The sequence below is a fragment of the Agelaius tricolor genome, unplaced genomic scaffold, assembly GCF_023055355.1.
Source record: "Agelaius tricolor isolate 1412-34295 unplaced genomic scaffold, bAgeTri1.0.p SCAF_5, whole genome shotgun sequence".
Classification (NCBI taxonomy): domain Eukaryota; kingdom Metazoa; phylum Chordata; class Aves; order Passeriformes; family Icteridae; genus Agelaius; species Agelaius tricolor.
Window position 1 is genome coordinate 44,172,974 of NW_027269265.1, and position 21,739 is coordinate 44,194,712.

At 41.1% G+C, this 21,739-nt stretch overlaps 1 long non-coding RNA gene across 1 annotated transcript; it reads left to right on the top strand.

Moving 5' to 3' along the window:
• The first annotated feature begins 809 nt into the window (after positions 1 to 809).
• On the top strand, positions 810 to 12,903 carry LOC139590248 (uncharacterized). The gene is made up of 2 exons (XR_011679286.1): positions 810 to 850; positions 7,748 to 12,903. It is a non-coding gene; the product is annotated as an uncharacterized lncRNA (long non-coding RNA).
• The last annotated feature ends 8,836 nt before the right edge of the window (positions 12,904 to 21,739 follow it).

The window sequence follows — 21,739 nt, forward strand, 5'->3', positions numbered from 1 at the left end:
AGTTTCTGGCTGTGTGCAAGGGAAAACTATTTCAATTACAAAATGGAGTGTCCAAACAGATCACTGAGACAGGCTGGGGAATGTGTGGTTTTGAGGGCTTTTGACACCCATCTGGGCTAACCTTCTACAACATGGTCTGCTTTCATAGTTTGCCTTTCTCTGTGATGGAGGTCAGAGCAGAGACCTCCTGGGATCCCTCCCTACCTTTATGACTGTGCTGATCCTATGGATTCACTTTCCTTGAGGTTACCAACGATGGAGGTGACTTTTCTTCTAACTGGAAAAGAAATCCTTTTGCAAGGGAATGCTTGAGGGGTCAGTGGGTACCATGAGGGCCCTGTGTGGGGTAAGCATTGCAGGAATGGCCATCTCTGCACACAGCTGTGTCCAGGCACTGACCCTGGTGGGGACACAGGGCAGGGACCAGAGGCTGCCTCCAAGCCTGGAGGCTCTCCAAGGCTGCAGCGTCCACCGTGTAGAGAGACTCCGGTGGAAGATTAAAAGAAATACTTGTGTGTTGCTTGGCTCAGAACACCCAGGAAGGAGAGGAGCTATTCTGAATTGCCTGTGGGAATTTATGACTAGGAGCAATGGGGGTAAAGTCAGGTAAAGAAAAACAGTTTGAACATCAGTAAAATTTCCTAACTGTGAGTGTTATTAGACTGGAATAATCTCCCCTAAGGGAAGCAATAAAACCAACATCATTTGCATCTTTGCAAACTAGACCAGACAAAGCACTGGGAAATATACTGTGGGGAATAATCCTGTAAAATGATTGCACTAATTTTTCTCATCTATTCTTTCTTCATAGGATTGCTTCATACATGGAATATGCCATACTCTTTTTCCTGTAAGTTTATATCCTTTCCTGTGGCTTGAGTAAGAAAACCCTGAAGGAAATTATACCATTCTAACCAAAAAGTAACATATTAAGAAAATTTGCATTTTTATTAAAAAAAGACATATTTTATCTTTAAAATATAACCAGTGATAGACACAAGAGCATAATCTCTAGGATAATGACACACTTCAGTACACTAGGCAATTAGGTTTGCCTTTAATTATTTATAGTTTGACATGCTGCTCATACAAATGCTCTATGTAACAGGAAGAAGTCAGTTTGACCTTAATTATTGCCTGTAAATAATTCCTGAATTGTAACTAAGTAGTGCCTTTTAAAATGTAATTATTATAATGCCGGAGTTACAGAGCTCATTGATTTATAATTACTTAATTGTTTCTACCCATTAAACCACAGCTGTGATAGGTTCATCTTGCCTACATGCACTAGCCTGGAACCTGAGGGGTTATGGCCAAGAACTTGGGCTAATGTTATCTCCCACAGTTAAATGGCTGAACAATCATCCCAGTCTGGTCAAGGCTAGTCAGGGTCACCAGATGGCTGAGAGATCCTGGGCAATGGGCTGGGCATTTCAGCACACATCCTTCAGAATAATAATCAGGGGAGAAGGAAATACAAGATACCCATCTCTCCAGGGTCCTGAGCTCTCACCAGATCTCACCAATCAGACCAAAAACTACTTCTTTGTGACACTGATTTTACACTTTTGGGGTCATAATGTATAGTGAGCTATTGGGCATACTGCTAACTGTGCTGCTGGGAAACAGAAAACCCAAAAATTATGTAATTTTTTTCCTCCATCTATCAACACGGGGTATCTAGTTGTTTTCACACTTGTATGGAAAGGAGAGACTGTCATTTTGCTTCTCGTGACTTGCACTTTAAGCGTGTAAGAGCATTTCACAGAGAGAGTTCAACCCACTGTGTTGTGACTCAACCCCAGCCAGCCACAAAAACCCCACACAGCTGCTCCAGTCCCTGTGCTACCAGCAGTGTTTCCAGCACAAATCCAAACATTGCCCTGTGTTGGCTACTCTGAAGAAAATTTACTCTATCGCAGCCAAACCCAGCACACACACATGATCCTCCTGTCTTTAATACATTTGGTTCTTTGTGCACCACTGTCTGGTAATCACCATCCAAACCACTCTGTTATATTACATGTGTTTCTCCAAGAGGAAAAAAAAGAAAGGAGAGATATTAATAATGAAGCATTTTAAAGTAGTCAGCATGACACACTTTCACTTAATTTGTAAACCTCATCTGCCAGAGGAGCAGAGTTTCTCCGATGTCAATTCTGAGAAAGTAAAGATCCACTTTCTACTGACAAGATATACTACATTTTGCTCAAAATGAAGTGGTATTTAGAAATAATCTGTGTAGATTTTAAAAGCATTAAAATTTTTATTTAGTTCAAATAAGCCTTGGTTCAAATCTTTTGCTGTCTTACAGTGCAGTCAAAACCAGCAGGTAAGAAGTGTATGAATTCTGTGTGCTGTAGAAATAGACCCTAGAAAGAGTGTTAGAACTATGATCTGACCACTCAAATAACCATTCACAAAGCAGGTCTCAGGAATAGGAGATTATGCATGTTCTCAGTATTAATACATTTTTAATGTGTTTCTTAGAAATGCAATGTATATTGAAAGCCTGAGAAAACCTATTCTGTGTTAAAGAACCCAGAAGTTAAGAACCATTAAAGAAGTTCCTTCTGTGAATTTCTTGGGACTATGCCTAAGACCCTGAAGCTGAGAATTATTTTTTTGTGCAAGCTGTAGATATACTTTAGGGGTTAAGGCAATTAATCCTTTAAGGATGTGTTCCAATCTCAGGCTTTTCTAGTCTATACAGTGTGGAGGAAAAAAAAATACCAGCACAGTTCATCTCAATTTCTGCATGCCTAAAAAGAGGAATATAATCATGTAGGTTCACCAGTCAGGTTACATCTAAATTCCCCATGGTAAATGAGACTAAAGAAATGCAAACTATTCTAGTGTTGTACAATTCAGATGTAGTGATAATGCCCTGCTTGTTATTACCAACATTCCACAGCAATTAGGGAATTGTGGAAGAATCCTAAATCTATAGGAAGAAAATCAGATTGCCTCGAAGTGTGGTCCTGTCCCATCATGTGACTGAAAGTGTAGGATTAAAAGAATCTCTATCTCAGTGTTTCTTGTTCACTTTTTAGTTCATAATTGAAGGCAGCTTTTTTCAACTGTCGGTTATGCAATTACAACACAGGTTCTTGCCCTCCTGTGTACCCTTCCCAGTCATCCAGGCTTTGCAGCCAAACCCTGCTCTCAGTTCTGCCTGCAGAGACCTATTCCTGTCAGTCTGTCTGTGATATTCCAACAATAGGCAAAGAACAAGTTGCTTAAATGTAAGAGCCATCCAACCCCGAAGTGTTGATTCCCTTGAAAATGTGGTGTTTCTTTTATCTATTCTGCTTTTTCAGATACAGCATGAAGAAAAAGCATAAACTTGGAAGCTCTGTGGTTTGAGTACATGCACAGAGGTACTTTGAAAACCACAGTGTCAGAGATTACTACTTGATACTAAAAAGAAAACAAAAACCCCAATACATCAACACACAGGGACTGTAAACACTCAGAAATAAATTTTCCAGGTCCATGATAAGCCCTTATACTGGGATAAAGTAATTGAGTAAAACCTGCCCCAATAATTCCTAATAGAAGTAATTTACTAATTAATTCTTTTTTTTCCCCCTGTTAAACTAAAGGGACATAGCAGTGAGGCATTCTCCAGTTCTGTTGTCAATCCCTGCTCAAATATTTAATGTATATCTAGGAAAGACTTTTTCCTTCACCATCACCCTGCCTGACAAGGAGAAAACCTATTTTCTTCCTCACCCCATGTAGGCACACAGGTGTGACATCCTGCACCTGCACCATCTGTACTAACTGTTGATGTGGAAAAACAGCAAATAAATTGGAACTGTCCTCTGGTGATGGCCAGGCACACCCTTAAAGAGCACCCTTCCATAGGAGGGAATCAGGCAGAGTGAGAGCTGAAGGGATGCCCACAAGTGCAGGCAGAGCAGCCAGTAAAGACCATGTCATACAGTTCTGAACTTGCACATCACATGTCCTAAAGAGACCTGCTCTTTCAAATTCACCTGCACAGGCTTGCTTTCTTCTCCTCCAGTACGGCATGAACTCACTCAAGCTTTCAAAAATATTATCTATATATAAAAACAACCTGTGCACAAAAAGTTACTAAGAAAACAATTTGAATTATAAGAGTACCGAGAAGGTAGGGCTTTCTTTTTTTTAAGCATTTGTGTACATTAAAAAGGACAGCTACTACATGAAAAAAAGACTGTGATCAAAGAATAAGATTAACCTCGATAATTGACAGTCTTACTTGAGGACTCCTCAAGCCAAACAAATAGAGGCACCTCCCTCTATTTCACATCTCACTTTATCCTCTCAGATGGGAGGTTCTGTAGGTAGAATGCCCTTTTTACACAGGGCCTATTAATACACGGTCTAACACACTTTTTACCCTCTTCTAATTGAGACCTGTAAGTAGTGAAATACAGATTAAGTACACCTCTTTCCATCCAGAGCACTTTTCTGTCAGCTTGAAAGAACTGTCAAAACAGACACCTTGAATTAGCACAGAAGTCATAGGTGCTGACATGTGTAATGTAAGCAGATTGTCCCACTTTTCCACCTACTGAATTCTTATTGCCAATCTAATTAATAGCCTCTGATGATTTCAGATGGTCACTTGGCAAGTGACAGCAAAGATAAAAGGCTGGGGCATGTTGTGGCATGTACTTGGGTTTTATCTGCCCCATTTCCAACACACTTTTCTTTGTGCATTTCTCTCCTCCTCTGTCGCCCTTGTTACTCTTACAAACATGGCACCTCTGCTTCCCAGACTTTGGGAGCATTGAGACACACAAAACCCGGTTGAATTGGAAGTCAAATACATAATTCTGCTTTCCCTACCTTTTTCAATTTATCACCTCTGTTCTAAGTGCCCCCTCCCTATTTTGCATCCCTTTTCAGCTCACCAATACTACCTGGTGCTCATTATGCCTGCAGGCTTCCCATGCAGCCCTTGCGACCTCACACACCACCCACTGGTACAGTGCTGGTCTAGAGGTGACAGGGAGGGCTGAGGGCCATGCTGGGCTGGGCACAATCCATTAGCAGGAGGACAGCCCTCCCCTCATCCTGGAGATCCTGCAGGATGAGTATTTGAAGATACAAGGGGTAAAGCAAACAAAGAGGATGCAGATTTGGTACAATATTTGCTTGTTAAATGTTTCGCCATATTCACACATTCTGGGAACAAATAATAGGCACTGAAGGGGCAGGATGGTGGCTCCTTTGCCAAGCACAAAGGGGATATATTTTCCCCTCCTCATTATCCTACTCCTTCACCTCTGACTGAGGCTAAACAAAGCTATGAACAACCATGGTGAAACAACAAGGGAAACTACTGGAGTTTTTGGATGCGAGATGATTTGGAGTTTTTTATTTAGCACTGGCATATTTTCAGTGAGAAGATGCACATATACACACACAAAAGAGGTCTCTTTCCAAGAGAAATGATATAGCAAAACTCTGATTGTAATTCAAGAATTAAAGCAGTATGTGTATATGTGATAGATCTCACAGAAGAGGATCTTTTGTGATGTTCTGTTACAAGGGAAACAAGAAAAGCTGCACAGACACGAGAGTGTGGGAGCAAACAAGAGCATCTCTGCAGAAAGGCTCAGTTCATGGAGCACTGAGGGCATACCAAAGGGGCTGAGTGGGTCAGGGTACTCTGAATGCAAACGTGTTGGTTGTCAACCTTTTATACCCACTGTTCTTACACTCCTTACAACTGACTCAGCTGCATTCAGAAAGCACTGCCCACAAAACTAACACTGTTCTTATAAAACATCTGATTCAAATTCCATTTTACTCAGCTGGGAAAAAATAAGGAAATTGTGGAGACATCCCCAAAAGTTAAGTAAGGACCACTAAATGAGTGCAGAGAATAAATCCAGTTTTTATATTCTTTTAATCTGAATTTCCCTTGGCAAGAAAACTGACATAGTATGAGTAATAAGGTTTGTATGAAAACATAGCCCTTGTATTATAAAAAATTATCTTCTTATTTAAAGAGGAATAGTATAGCTGTGTTATTTTGTTTTATGCAAACTCTACTAGAGTAGAGCAGAATTCCTTAACATAAAGGCTCAAGAGTTAAACTATACCAAGCCCAATATTTCACAAAGGCCTCGTTATGTTGGAACAGCTTAACATGCTGCTGGCAATAAATACAATAATTGCATTCAGTCAGACAGAAAAATAAAGACAGGGGCCCTAAATTCTTTATCAGCATAGGTCAAAAACATTCCCTCATTATTTGCTCCATCCCATTTTCTCTTTAGGAAGTCACTAGAGGGCATCATCACCTACCCAATCCTGCCTGCAGACCAGGTCAGATCGGTCATAGCCAGACAAGCTACGCTGCTCTCTGTAGGAGTGCCTTCTGCAGAGCTCTGAAAACTCAGATTCCAGTTGTTCCCACAGCCCTTGCAGAGGGGGTCCTGCAGGGGCACAATGAAAATGGCCTACTTTGGGTTACAGCAGAGAGGAGAATTCTTTAAAATGGCACTACTAAACAGACCTGTCCATCAACATCCTTCACTACTTTGTGGGATTATTTGTTAAAGTACTCCCGTACCAACCTTTCCAAACTGCCCTGACCATTTGGAAGGACAAAGTGCTGAATAGAACACGAGAACATGAGTAGCTTTTTAAGACCCAGGGTAGGAATCATCTCCCACATATTCACCATGGATGGGTCTACTGTGCAGCACTCCTAACATCAACCCAGCTCCTATTTTTCCACTAGGTCTCTTACAGTGAAGATGAGAGTTGAAAGATCTGGGTGTTGCATGAACTAAAGACATAGGGGAGAAAGTCCATTAGCCCCTTTCTTTATTTATCCTTTTCTTTCTTGCTTCCTGTGCTTCCTAAAAAGTCCCACAGGTTATCATCTTCACAGCTTTGAATTTTCATCCATAAGCACAATCCCCACTGTCCCAGAATCCTTAACAATATCACCACTTGCAGAGCTTTCCTGGTGGTAAAGCATGCACATACAGCCTGGGAGACAGGGAGCTTTTGATCCCTTGAATCTTATTTCAGACAGTGCTACACACACACAAACTCACACCAGGGTAAAACCCAGGCACAGGCTACCCCCTGCTTATCATCCCCATGTCCCAGTGCCACAGCTGGGGACTCTTGTTCCCCTGTCTGTGCACAGGGATGGCACAGGGAGCACCTGCTGCTCAGCTAAATGCAGGGCAGAAGAGTTTTTGCCAGTGTGAGGCCTCACTGCTGGCATTTTCCAAATTAATCTCTTCTGTGGGTGGAAAGCTGCAGTATCTTGAGAAAGGTCTTCATCCATCAAAGGACTTGGAAGGAAGATCCTTTTTTCAGGAAATTATGGAGTTCAGAGAGACTGTGGACTAGTGACACATTGGCTTATGGCATGCCAAATACACCTGTCTCACCAGGGTCTTCCTAGAGCAGCTTTGGACCACCTCCAGAGCCTGGAGCAGGGCAAAAAGCACCTGAATTTCCAGTGTTGGAAACACCTGTTCTACAAGAAACAGGTCCATAGGTCATAAAGAGTTTGTTTCATTTTGATTTTCACCTGGGGTTTTCCCTTCAAAGGGTGGGTACGTGGAGCTGTTCTATCTGTGCTAGCTCCCAAGTGCATGCTTCAGTTTGGAGGGAATAAATAAGCAGTGGGTGGGTAAAACCCCTGCCCCGCACTCTGAGCCATGTTGTACCTGGCACAATGTGTAAGAGAGCACCTTTGTCATCTTGTTTACCAAAATAGATCAAGTGTTGGAAGTACAAGAGGAACTGGAGGGGACATTGCTGTCTATCACTGAAATTGTGGAGGAGCAGAACTGTAAAAGGCAAGTAAGATAAGCAGGTAGGTAGGGATGAAAAGAAGAATGGGAAAACATTGGAACCACATCCCAATTAAAGAGGTAAGACATTCAGACTGAGGCACAAATGACCTCATCAGCTTCATTGTCCAAGGCTTGGAAAAGATAACACATTTGTGTTAGAAATATCAATAAACTGCACTCAAGTGGAATCACAGTTGTGGGTACCAGAAACTTCAAACGTGGTTAAATACCTCTGTGAACATTCCATGTAATGTAACTTTCTGGGATGAAGGTTATCAATGTATTCATGGAACATCTAGAAGAAAAATCACACTAGAGTAAAAAATTACTGTTTTTTCTGTATGTACTGAGAGGTGGACTGGAAAGAGTGGCTCTTACCTTCCTGTGTACAGACAATGGGAGGACACTTGGTGAGTATTATTCACTGAAGCAGAGGTACAGTCTCAGTCATTCTGACTGAAACCCACCCATTCCCAGATCTAGAGTGCTTACTCATAAGCCAGCATTTAGATATGCAAATAACAGCACATTGTTATCAGCAGTTTGTCCAATAATATTTCCTTTGTTTCATCAAAAAGGCGTATCAGTTTTGTGCAGTTGGCAGTGAATATGCAAAGAGGAATTTGAAAAAGCAGGACCAGCCAGAACAGCAGCTTCTGCCAGCCTGATTGCAGGCATGGCTGATGTCAGACCATGCATCAGAAGGTTAGGGTGCTAATGACTTGTTGATGTGCAGCCATCTCTGAGCAGGTATTTTCAAAGTGTTGTTTTTATACATGTTTCCCTATTACTCATGAGCTGGAAGTTTCAAGGGAAAATTTTGAAAACAAGATAAAAGCTCAAGGGGACTCAAGGGAACTGGGAAGAAGAGAAAGCTTGTCTGAATACTTACATTACCTAGTCCAAAACACAGAAATGTGAAATACCATCTCCTTGGTCATAAGCCTGTTAAAAAATCAGAAATATTGGACACTTTTTCCAGCACCTTCAGTCCTGGAATAAGGTTCTTTGGATATTCAGCCCACAATGCGTTTGTGGTTCCTCCGTTTGCAGTCGACTCTGCACTCCTCTGTGCCCAAAGCACATCTTCTCAGCTACAGTAGTGGAATCATGGAATGGCTTGGGACCTTGAAATGTCATTTAGACCAACCCCTTGCAATGAACAAGGAAGAGTAATTTGTTTATATTCGTGTACACATAATAAGCTGCAGTCCTTGAAAAGAAGTTAAAACATATTCAAAAAAAGGGGAGAGAATTTGAAGTAATAGATCTAACTAAATTATCATCCTGAAATAATCCAGCTAGTTTATCTTCTTTGGGGTTTTTTGACAGTCTTTCCTTTGGAGATTTGCAAGACAATTTTTAGAGCTTAATTAACTTTTTGCATGAAGATGAAGTCCTTTCATTTTGGAGAATTAATCACGCTTAATCTCCAGACACTAGCCATTATAACAAATCTGTCTGTCCACTGTAACAGCAGGATTATGAAAAAATAAATGGAAAGTGACATTCACATTAGCCTGAGAGTGTTTCTGGCAGTCACCAACTGGCTTTTCTAGTTGCTATGACTTTAACCCATCATCACTTTTTCATTACAAGTACCCGAGCAGTGCAGTAGGTTAGGCTGCCAAGCGGCTTTTTCAGGCATTTATTATGTCAGTAATGTTTATGTTTGAAATTATCAAGCCCCTTCTGAGTGAATTGCTGTCTTAAACACAGGGTTGCATGCTGCCAGCTGGAGACCAGCTGTGTGGGGTGGTTTTAGAGTCAGTGTGCTTTGGGCACAGAGGAGCGCAGAGTCGACTGCAAACGGAGGAACCACAACCGCATTGTGGGCTGAATATCCAAAGAACTTTATTCCAGGACTGAAGGTGCTGGAAAAAGTGTTCTCACAAGGGATTTGCATAAAGCAAAAATGTGTGTATCTGTATGAGAAGGCAACTGAGCAAAAATACCAATGCAGTGAAATATGTCTAAGAAAGTGGGGGGCAGGGGGTGAAAGGAGGAAGGTGGAGGGGGGAAGAACAAGCTCTCTGTAGATAAAAGGATTAAGAACCACGGAAAATCTTCCCATAACCATGCCAAAGAAAAAGAGATACATTGTTGGGTTTTGCACTTCAGCCAGAAATGCAATCAGTGCTTTGCAGAATTCATGCAGAAATATGGCTGCCTAGGAGAGTATGTGTTCTGGGGTGATTCATATCAGCTAAATAAAGGTAATTAAAGATATAAAGGACTGAAGCAGTAAAAACAGGACTGAGCTATTTAACCAAGTGTGACAGCTTTGCATGACTGATTATTCATGAACTACTCCTAGGTAGTTAAGAAACATAAAATGTGATTCATTATCTCTAGAAAGAAAACAAGCTATTAAGAAATCTAACTTCGTGGTGTTCCTAAAACTAGTATAAATATTTGAATTTCTGTCTATAAAGTTTCTGAAAAATATGAATCACCCATTCATCCATTCACATAAGGCACATATGTATACATACATCTATTTCTTAGATGGCAGTTAGCAAGTAGGCATGAATATATGCAATGCAAATGCATATCCCAAAAGCCTTATGCAATTAGTTATTATTTCTACCTAGTTCTTACCATCTATTTTTATGGAGATCAACTCTATCAACTAAGGAATGCTAAATCAGCAGCCTTTATAAAAGAGAAATGATCCACCATATTAGCCTCTGATCAGGTTGAAAGCTCTACTCTTCCCAGGTATGTAATTGTGCAGCACACTGAATTATGATCACAAAGTGTATTAAAAACTCTTAATTAACTCTTCACATGCAGTAATTTCAGCTCATTTACTTCATTAGTTAGCTGCTAATACTGAGTGCACTGGAAGCACATGTATGTGAGGGGGTTAATGTGAGAGCCACTACAACACTGAATTACCTGCTCATTGCACAGCACCTAGAAAATCCCTAATTACAGCTCACAAGCTCATAATGAACCAAACATATCTAATTCTATGGAATGATCTGTTAACAAAAAAAAAAGCTTACACTAATTCTTGTTTATTTATCTGGACATCACAGCAGGATAAGAGATAACTGCTCATTTACATGTCATTTGGGCTTTTTGTTATTTTTTTAATTTCCCCTGCACTTTCTTCTGCTAAGCATGACTATTTCTCTTGGTTTGCTGGGATTTTTTTTTAACTGATGAGGTACAGTATATAAATATATATTTTAAGGAGTCATGCCATTATAAGCGTGTTTTATTATGAGCCTGCTTTAAATTAAACATAAAACAAACACTAGGAAATTGCTATCAAAGGTATTTGCTATAAAACAATGTTGCTTGACTATAGAGTGCTGTAATTGGATATTGCTATAGTTGCCAGTGTGTTTGCAGTTGAACTATTTGGGTATTATATGGAAGGTATTTTCCTGGAACGTCCAGCTGAATCAAACAGTAAATTTCACAGGCTAGCTTAAAACAGTTTTTCTTTCAGGGTAAAATAGTGGCACAGCTTCTCCAGATTCACTTTTGGAATTATTGCATTTTAGTTAGGTTTTCCTTTATCCTATGCTACTCGTATTGAAGAAGAAAAATAAGATACTTTATATACCAAAAAAACCACAAAGAAAAGTATCTTGGTTTGAGACCACTAAGCCACCAAAAAAACCTCCAACCATACCTCTAAACCCCCCTCATATTGATTTCTACAGTTGTTTTCCAGCTTTTGTTTTGTCAGTATTTCATGAATAATTTGATAGTAATATTTCTAATATTCCTAGGTTTGTTCATTGTATTTTGATTACAACTACAACCTGGAAACTTACAAGTTTCCAGGAACAAAACAAAGCTTATATTAAAAAAATACTTTGTGGTATATGAATATGGAAATTACTTTTAAAAATTGAGTGGCCCTTTATAAGGTTACTGCTATATCTGACTCCACTGCCCTTACTCGCTTTTCTTTGCCACCAATTAATACTTGCAGCTAAAAGAAAAGGACAGATTTTGCAAGGAACTGCAATGTGATGTTTAGCTTTCTCTGCTTTCACTGGCTAAAGTTTTGTTTCTCTTACTATAGCCTGAGGACAAATAGTCATCATAACAGCACATATTCTCATTTTCCTCATGGAAATTTTGTGGAATTTAATGTATAATCTTTCTGTAAAAACTTTAAAACCCTTAGGCAGCTCAGCTACAGCAATATCTCTCTTTATGGATCATTAGGGTAAATTACAAAATCCTATTAAAAAAATTTGTATTACTTGAAAATATTTTTACTGGACTTTGCAGGATTTCCTCCCTTCATCTGTTCAAGATGACTTATCCACAGAGATTAAATCCAGTTTTGAATCTATGTCCTTGAATGTAGTAACAGCTGTAACACGGTGTAAATAAAATAAAGGCAGATCTACTTCAAGAAAAACACACGTAATTATGCAAAACATAAATTAATGTTATGCTTGTAGGATTAGATGTGGAAGATACTTGTGGAGGTTGTCTATGCTGCCTCTCTTTTTTGTGAAGGTTTGAAACATCTAGAGGTAAATGTAGCCAATACCAAGGACACCATCTGTGGTTTCATGCGGTACCTGCCACTGGACAACAGATCATCCTGTTTTCTGCAGAGCACCTGCTCTGCATCATCCTCCAAACCTGCTTTGTTCCAAGACATCTTTGTAGCACTGGAACAATTAGCCTCAGTGTTGTTACACTGCAACTTCATCAGCCCAGGAGAGGAAGATACACGATGCAAATGATGACCTGAGGACTCGGGAATTTAATATGCAAAAAGACCACATGCAAACTTCAGTGGGGAAAGATCCCTGTAATATGGATGAGTGCTGGCTTTAGAGCAAGATGGAGTGATCCTGCTGGAATAAGTCATTGCATAAGTGTGGAACATCCTTCTCTGAACTTCTGGATTCAGACAGCCTGGCTCTGAATGTGCAACACTGACCCCAAAATTTCTTTGTGGATAGTCACAAATACTCTGGAGGAAAGCCAGTGGTCTGGCTTTTAGCTATTTAAGCTACATGACATAAACGTTTTCATTGTGTGATAAAAATTGTTTGTGGCATCTAATAAACTCATCTGGTTCATGTAGGTATTCACTGCTGTTATTATTCCTGTGGTTAATAGTAGCAGTGCTAATAACAATCTGCCAGTCTTAGTAGAGACTGGGCTTTGTAAGGGAAAAAAAAAAAAGGCAGAACAAGTCTCAAAGAATTTATGCTGGAAATGAAATTTCAAAATCTATTTATTTATTTATCTGAGGGGTCATGTGTCACACACTGCTGCCACACACTGTTTTAAGGCAGAGTAGCATAAAACAAAAGCAAAAATCAGCTTGTTTGTCTCTACCAGCATATGACCTGGAGAGCATACGAAGCTGACACTCTGCCTTTTCACTGCCTCTGTTGCAGAGCAATAACAGACAGACAGGTGTGGCAGCCCATCATGCTGTTAATCTCTTTTATCAGCCCAGCATGAATGCATAGAGCTCATGAATCAGAGTCCAAAGGGTGGATGTGAGAGAATTATCTTGCTGCTACCTGTAGAAATGGAGGTGGCATTTCTCCTGTAAAGCAGGACCATTTAACCCACACTGGTCCTTGCCCTCCAGACTACAGGGGCCTCTTTGGCTGGGAAAAAGGAGCAGAATATATTCAGCCCTGCTAGGACAAGGAGCTATCCACTTAGCAGGGGTAAAGAATCTCAAATTCTCATCATAAAGGCAAAAACCACAGAGCTGCAAGCTCAGCAAGGGCTCAGCTAGACAGGCCTGGGGTGCCAAAGGGCCAGGTGGTTTCATCACCCTGCTTCTGTAGGACTGCAAAGCCCATTCAGTTTGCAGATCCCACCACCATGTCCCTGCAGGCAAACTAAACCCTGCAGTGCCCAGGACCATTGGCCTCCCTCTCTCCATACAGACTTCTAGTGGGGAGCAGCCCATCCTAAAACATGCTGAGAACTGCTGGAAAAGTGTGCCAGGGATGTTGTGAAAGTGTGATGGCATAAACCATCAAGCAAGGAGTGTTTCTTCACTGTTCAATTTAGCAGCTCAGATATAACCACAGAGGCCATATGTGTTTACTTCCCATCAGAGCTTCCCAGAATCATTATGTTCAAGTGCCAGGTCTGTGCAGAATTGACTAAATACACCTCTGCTGACACCTCATTCTCTTCAGCAGAATTGTAGAAACTTGGTCAGATACAAGAAACATTACTGGCTTGAACTCTCCCAATTCTTGAGACTTTACAGGAAATATTGAATGGGAAAGAGACCAGATACAGTAAAATCTTACATAATTCTCTCTCTCCCCCAGCCTGGGTTAGTTGTGCTTTCTGAAGGGCTCCAGACAAAACATTAACTTTTTGCTTTTTTTATCATTACTCTTTTGCTTCAGCTTGAAATTAAAACCAAAAAGGAAAACAAAAGTTTGCTTTTAGAAACAGATGAATACATAATGCTTGAATGGGTAAAGAAAAAAGGGGATTTTTCTTTAACCAACTTGCCAAAATTAATTTTGCAGTGAAATTATTCTTCCCTCAATCCTGCGTTTCCTTCTTCAATTGAACTTACACTGAAATAACACTCTTAATCCCCAAGAAGCATCAATATTTTTGCTGTAAAGCATTGCACAACTTGTGGTATGGACTAATGCCATGCATTAGCCATGAAGCAAGGTTTGACGTAGCTAAAGAACATCAAGTACAATACCACGTTTTATCAAAACCAAACAGCAGAACAATGCACACAAGGCTCTCACAAATACACCAGACCCATCAGATTTCAATCTGATAAAGTCAATACAGAGAAGAAATATAGTGTACAGTCTGTCTTTATTAGCACAGAAACAGGCAGAGCAGTGCCAGTCTCCCTCTGCAGCTGTTAACCCAACAGAGAGCAGGACCAGCCTCTTGCACTGAAAGAGTGGGAGTTTGGAACTTGGAGATCTGTGGTTTTCCACCAGAGCTCACATCCCTCAGAATGCCCTGGAAGGGACTTGCTCTCCCCCAGGCAGACAGACCAGGCAGCATTTTGGTTTCCTGGGAGCACCTGTCCAGAGACCTTCAGCAAGGGACTGACCTTATCCCCATCTCTGCCTGCAGCTGGAAGGGAGGCACCCACATTGTCAATCAGTTTGCTGGCAGGGCATTAACATCCATCCTATGGCCCACTATGTTTTCATGGGTCCCTCATAGCAAGGGAGAAATAAGTTAAAAAAGAATGTGGGGTGCACCACAGTGAAAAGGTGGAGAGCAGGAGAGGCTGAGCCCTGGCCATGGGTGTTGAACCAGGGAGGCTCAGCAGTGCCCCAGCACAGCCATGCCTCTCCTTCCTGCACTGCCTCTCAGCACCAGGAGCACCCAGGGCACTGGGGGTGCATCCTGAGGCACACAGGAGGCAGCACAGAGGGGCCAGACCCCAGCTGCTTTCACCCAGTGCTTGGAGACCCAGCAGTGGTTGCATGGAGTGCTGCATGGGCTGATTGCCAGAGGCTTATCCCATTTCCCAGGAAGGTTTGGCTGTTGGCCATGTACACACAATTCAAGTGCCACCAGTACCTGGGCACACCAAATGGAACACAGCTGCATGCCTCCCTGGCACATTCTCTAATCACATGGGTTGTCTACCTTGACAAGATGGGTGCATAATTGTCCATGTGCCTTTCATTGCCCAGTACAGAGGCAAAAGATCTGATCAGATATTTCAGTTTGTCTGTCAGGGTGACAAGCAGTACCATGCAAAATTGTGCAAGCCAGTCCAAACACCAGAAGCAACATCATCCTTAAAACAGAGATCCACCTAATGATGTAAGAGGCTAGCCCTGCTAATTAAGGAGCTACAACAGCCCTGGGCAGCAGGTGAAAAACCACGGGGGATGGATTTCTGCTGCACTGTGCACAGGCAGTTCAGCAGAGCAGCTGTGCTAATTTTGTGGCCATCCTGCTTCCACAAAAGCCTGTCCCCAGCCTGGCTGCTCAGGATGACCCAGGGCACCTCAACACTGCACCCTGTCCTGAGTCACACCTGAGCTGAACTTGCTGGCTCTGACATAATGGGAGCCCCAGGACATCACAGTGATTTTCTTGAAAACACAGCTCTTACCAGCATTACCATGTTCCTCACTTTTTCTGCTCATTTTTGGGGAAGATGTATGAGATGCACCTTGCAGAGGGCCTGACTTCACTGCATAACCCTGCACAGTCCATGCTGGGGTACACAGGGTGGGTATCACAGGGTTTGGGTTACACTCCTTAGGGCCCCATCTTCATGGTTTGCATCCTGGCTCATGCCTATGGTGAGGGCCCAGAGGGAGGGGGGATGGAAGGAAAAGCATTGACTCCCAACACTGAAGCTCAAATAACTCACCATGGACATGTTTAATAAAAAGAAATAAACATCCTCAGTGTTAGGTACGTGGTGGTTGAAAAAGTTAGGAAGAGAGTGAAGCTCTAAAGTGAAGATAATTAAAGAAGCAAACACTGCTGAAACTCATGTTGTGACTAGTTTGCAGTAGAGCCAGGGTTTTTCTTAGCCCCATAAATATCCTAATTTACACACCAATCCAAACCTCATTTAATGAGATGTATGGAAATACTGCAAAAAGAGCCTGCCAGTGCTCCTGACTTTGGAGAGTTTGAAAGTTATACTGCATGACTGATTTTCCCCACCATGTTTGCTCTCTCAATCATGATTGAAGCCAGATAACACAAAAGGTATGTTCAAATGTTTTAAAAATGAAGCTTTTCTGAACCATTATTATATTCTGAAACATTTAAGTGAAGATTTAGTCTCCCTGAACAGGTTTGTTCAATGTAGCAAGCAAAATAATAATTTTCTCAAGTCTCATTTTAAAGGGCAGGGAATGAACATTTTTTTCATTAAAGAGGAGATTTACAGAGACCATAGGCTGCTCTGATTTATGGCTGGGCTGTCTGGTGTATGTTATGGCTTGGATTGACATGAAGCCATTGTAACTTAGAGTAAACTAAAAAGGGACTATAAATGGAAAATGTTTAAAAGGCCATTACATAACTGAATAAATGGGCTGAAAATCTTGTCTGCATGCCTCTCCCACACACATTAGCTGGGGATGACGGTTTCACCTGAGATTGAATCTCATCTGTTGCCGCTATATGGATTGCCAGGCTACAGCAAATATTACTAATCACATCTAATTATTTTTGAAAGAACAGTGGAGGAAAACAAATACAATCAGATAAACTTGCTCCTTTTGCAACTTCACCAAGTTTGCTCTAGCATCATTACATGTAACAAAGACAAGAAAATGTTAGGTATTAATAAAATTATCTTTTCTATGTAGAAACTGGAGGGGACACTTAACCTGGGCACAAAGCTTTGCCTCCCAGGCACTTGGCTTCACACCCGCAATTCAAGGTAACCATTGGGTTATACCAGCCACCAATAGAGAAATCAAGAATTTTGCAGCTCACATGGAAGGAAATGCAGGATCAGAACTGAGAAAGAAAGCCATCAGGTATGCCTTCTGCCCAAAGCTGTGCCCTGTTACCTCTGGGAACGTGCATGACTGCAGCCTGTAAACCAAGGGAAACAAAGTCACCACAGGAGAAAGCTGCAGCTCCTTTTGGCCACCTGATTCAAAGCAACCACAGCATTGCTGAGCAAGCACTGGGGACAGGGACAAACTTGTGTGACCTACAGGGACTCTGCCATGGGACCAGCAAGTGCCCAGCCTCCACCAGGCACTGACTCACTGCTGGGATATTGTTCAGAAGCATTGGAAAGGCCAGAGATCCTACAGCTCCCTAGTGACCTGCCCTTGCTTTCCCAAATCTTTCCTCCAAGCCTTTAAAAAGCAGTTGTTTGCTGGTGTTTTCTTGGGAAAACCTCTCAAATACTTGATCACCTATGTTTATAAATAAAATTCTTCCACTGTTTCAACTACCTCAAAAATTCCACCCATCTGCCAGGTTTTTGTTTAGACTATGTTCTTCTATATGATGAAGACAAATGTATTGGATTAACAGAAACAAGCCACAGGAATGTCCTCATCCTGGCACTGCCTGTGTGGCCTGGGACAGCCCCAGTGCTCCCCTGTACCAACCTGCAGATCTGCCCTCATTAAAATATGCTGTTCCTCTCTAGGCCAGGCTCAGTTATGTGATGGGTGCTGTGATGATGGTTGTGAGGTGCTCAGTTACCAACGAGTCCCATTTAGGGATGGTTTTTTTAATTCAAGTATCCAAGTGCATTGCCCAGCAACTCTGTGCATTTCTTCTTGTCAGCTTCTGGGAAGGGTTCGATGTTTCTCCATCAGTTGTGATGACTGATTCTCCACGTGCCTCTACATCTTCACTTTACAACAACAAAGTAAATCTGTTATCAGCTAATAATTAAATAAATATTAATCTAAGGTGCTTCACATGAATGCAAATAGCTGTTTGTGAAGATTTCTCCCATAACTAACTTGGCATGCCTCTTAATTTTTATTTTTCCTGACATCTTCATTTCACTGACAAATTCAACTGAAATCCAGACTGAAAAGTTACATCACATCCTAGATTCTGTAAAGAATAGAGAAAACTCTCAGTGAGAGAAGTTCCCAGTTTCTCTGCTACAGTGATTTTACAAAGCTCTTAAAACATGGCTGAACTATTTGGTATGGCAAGAGGCAATCCTATTGATTCATGGTTAACAAATTGCCCTCTTTCGAGAGAATCAAGATCAAAGTGTGCTTTCATTAGAAATTTAAAACCTTGGGGGGTGTTGGATAACTGAGCAGTGAGTAATTGGGATATGGAATCTTTCATCTGCAGCAGTCAGCTCCTATTCACAGCTCACATGAAGAATCACTAAAACTTCTTGCTGGATGGTGCCTACGCAGGACCATCATCCCTGGAGCACCAGGTTGGTGTCTATCAGGGCTGCCATCTCCAGCAGCATCTCTCCAGACCTCCTCCTGTATCCTGCAGTTGAGAAGGGGTGAGGCAGGAGCTGATTTTAAAATGACAATAAAATCTACAGGGGATCACAAGGAAAATTTTACCTTAGCAGTTTCTGGAGACAAAACATTTCATGCCAAAATATCATGACTGCTTCTGGTCTTGAGCAGGGGAGGACAGAGTTATTCACAAGCTATAGATTTTTTTCTCAGAATGATGGAAATATTCAGAGAGTCTTAAAGCTGTATCATAACTATAAGCAGATCATTCTGCCACCTTTCCTACATTGCTGAAATCAAGAGTCTACCCATGAACTGAAACAGAAGTACTTTGAGAATTCATATCTTTGTGATATCTCTGCTTTCTTTTAGCTTATAAATTCTTTTCATTGATCTTTTAGGATTTCTGTAACTTTTTTTTTCCCCCCAAGAGTGAGCACATGCAAATTATTTTTCTGCTCTATTTCCCTCATTAGTAATATCTAACTCTGCAGGCTTGTGTATTTAAATCCACACCTATAGCATATCTTGTGGTCAAGATGCCAACTCTTCTTTCACATACATTTAATTTCCTGGGATGAAATGCTGATTCAAGTGGACTTAATAAAGAAGTAAATAATTTAAGCATGGAAATGAAGCTGTTGCATGTGAGAGATCTTCCCCAGGCATCTCACCAGTGCATACCAATGGTGCAGTTTAATCTCTACATCTTTTGTTTGGTCTGATTAGGCATATCCCAGTTCCTATTAGGCATCAGGAAGAGAGCAAGTTATCCTCAGAAGATAGCAGCATAAGACTGAGTCCTTGATTGCTGATATATCCAAGCCCGACATCATTGCATGTACCTGAGGATGACAGAACTAAGTGCCAAATCCATTTTGCTGTGGTCTGGCAAGTGCAGGAAGATGTTTCCCTCTTGTTAACTCTTGGGTCATCATCTCTCTTTTGATTTTGCACTGGAATTCTCCAAATGCTAAAGGTAGAGAGAGCCTTGTTCTAGGTAATAGAATTAACTTAGTAGTGCTAAGTAAATTAGTCATTAGCACTTATCTGTTGTTGCTCCAAACTGATCTGATCTGACACCGCAGCCAGCATAGGCTTGCTCTTTCTTTGCATAGGATTTTTACTCTTCCTGCAGTGTCGTGCAGAGTGTGCTGCTGACCTGCAGTGTTTGTCTGCTGACTCTCCCAACACAGGCATTGCACATCCTGCATGTCCCAAACCCACATGCAAACACAAAAATTGTTCCTTCACTACAGAGGATCCTCAGATAATTGATCTTAGTAGGCTGCAGCCAGGCTTTTGTTACTACTTTCCTACAGAGCAAGTATAACTCAGCTTAGAAGATCAACACTAAGGCGTTTTGTTTCTATCAGCTGCATTTTGGATGGCTAGATCTCCTTTCCTTGGTGCTTTGTTGATAGCGATATGGAAGTTCAATAATAAGATTTCTCAGCTTTTCTCTTTAGCTGAGAACTCAGCTGAAGACTAAAACTGGAGAGTGAAACCAGAGAATGAAACTATTGCAAAAGAGATGATCTACATGTGAAAAGGGAAAAAAAAGGGGGGGAAAATGGCACGAACTCCTTTAACTTGTTCTGTTTCTTTTGAAACCGATTCCACATATTCACCTTTCATTGGGTGCCTACCAGAAGAACGGGATCGGCTAAAAGTTTCAATTTCCATGAAACAAAAGTCAACTAGGCAGGCTTATTAACTGGTTGGATGATCTTTTCTGTCAAACCAGAAATGTCTATGTTACCTTTCATTTTTTAAGGTTAAGAACTTTTTCTAACAAATAAATAAAACCGATTTAACCTTATTTTTCTAACACTTTCAGCAAAAGCATTTCACAAGAAATGAGAGCGCTTTGTGACAGCTAAATGAAAGGAAAGGACAATCCCAGAGCAGGGCAGCTGCTTGAACGTGGCAGATGCATTTGCATTCAGGGTCTATTCATAGGTCATTGAGGAAGTTGATTCAGCTCAAGTCTACATAGGCATGTACATAAGCATCTCAAAAACACCAACTAGAGACTGCCATTCTTTCGTGTATAGAAATGGTGTGAGGATTACTGTACTTCTGTTTCTGACAAAAATATTTTGAAGACAGGATTGAAAGGTATTTTAGGACACTGCACTAGGCTGGGTGATGAAATTGTGTTATATGCATACAGGAAATTTTTTGTTGCATCTTCCTGTAGCTAGGACAGCAGTTATCTGCAGCACATGATGCTGCCAGTGTAGCAGCATAGACCAGTCTAGGTTAATGCTCTCCACAATGTAATGAGAACAACAACCTCTCAATTTCTTTTAACATTTGAACTTTCATTATCACTCACCTGCAGGGAAACAGTACACAGTAAACAATTACCTAGCAGGTTAAAAAGGTGAGGCTCAAACATGACTCAGAGTAGGTCATTGTGAGCTGTTCTCCCACCTGTCCTCTGCAGCTAGTTTGAATACTGCACATATTTGCATTTAAAAGGTTTGTCCACATGCTACTCTTCTGTCCAAGAAATGCCTATGATTTCTTGCAAAATATAGAAAAAATTGACCAAACACAACAGTGAAATCCTAACAAAAGCCAACTTTATGAACTGTCAATGTACGTAGCTTGGTCAGAAGATTTTGAAAAATATTTTTTTCATGGAGACATTTGTGTTTCATTGGTGCTTACATGATTCATGAAGACATACTGCAGAGTCATAAAAAGACAAGCTGGAAAAGATCTAAGATGATGCCAGTTCATCCCTCACCCAAAAGAAAGATCATCTGCACTTCCCTAAGATGTTGGTCTAACTTGTTCTTACAAATGCCTGCTGTTGGGATTCCTGTCCACACCATCACAAATCTCTTGCATACATGTAACCCAAATTTCATTCATTATAATTCTGGCTTGTTATTGCTCTTTTTGTCTCACTAGTAATGGGGAAAGATTCATCTTTTTTTGTCTCACAACTTTTTACATGTTTGAAGACTGCTACTATCCTTCTGTAAAATTACTCTGGTT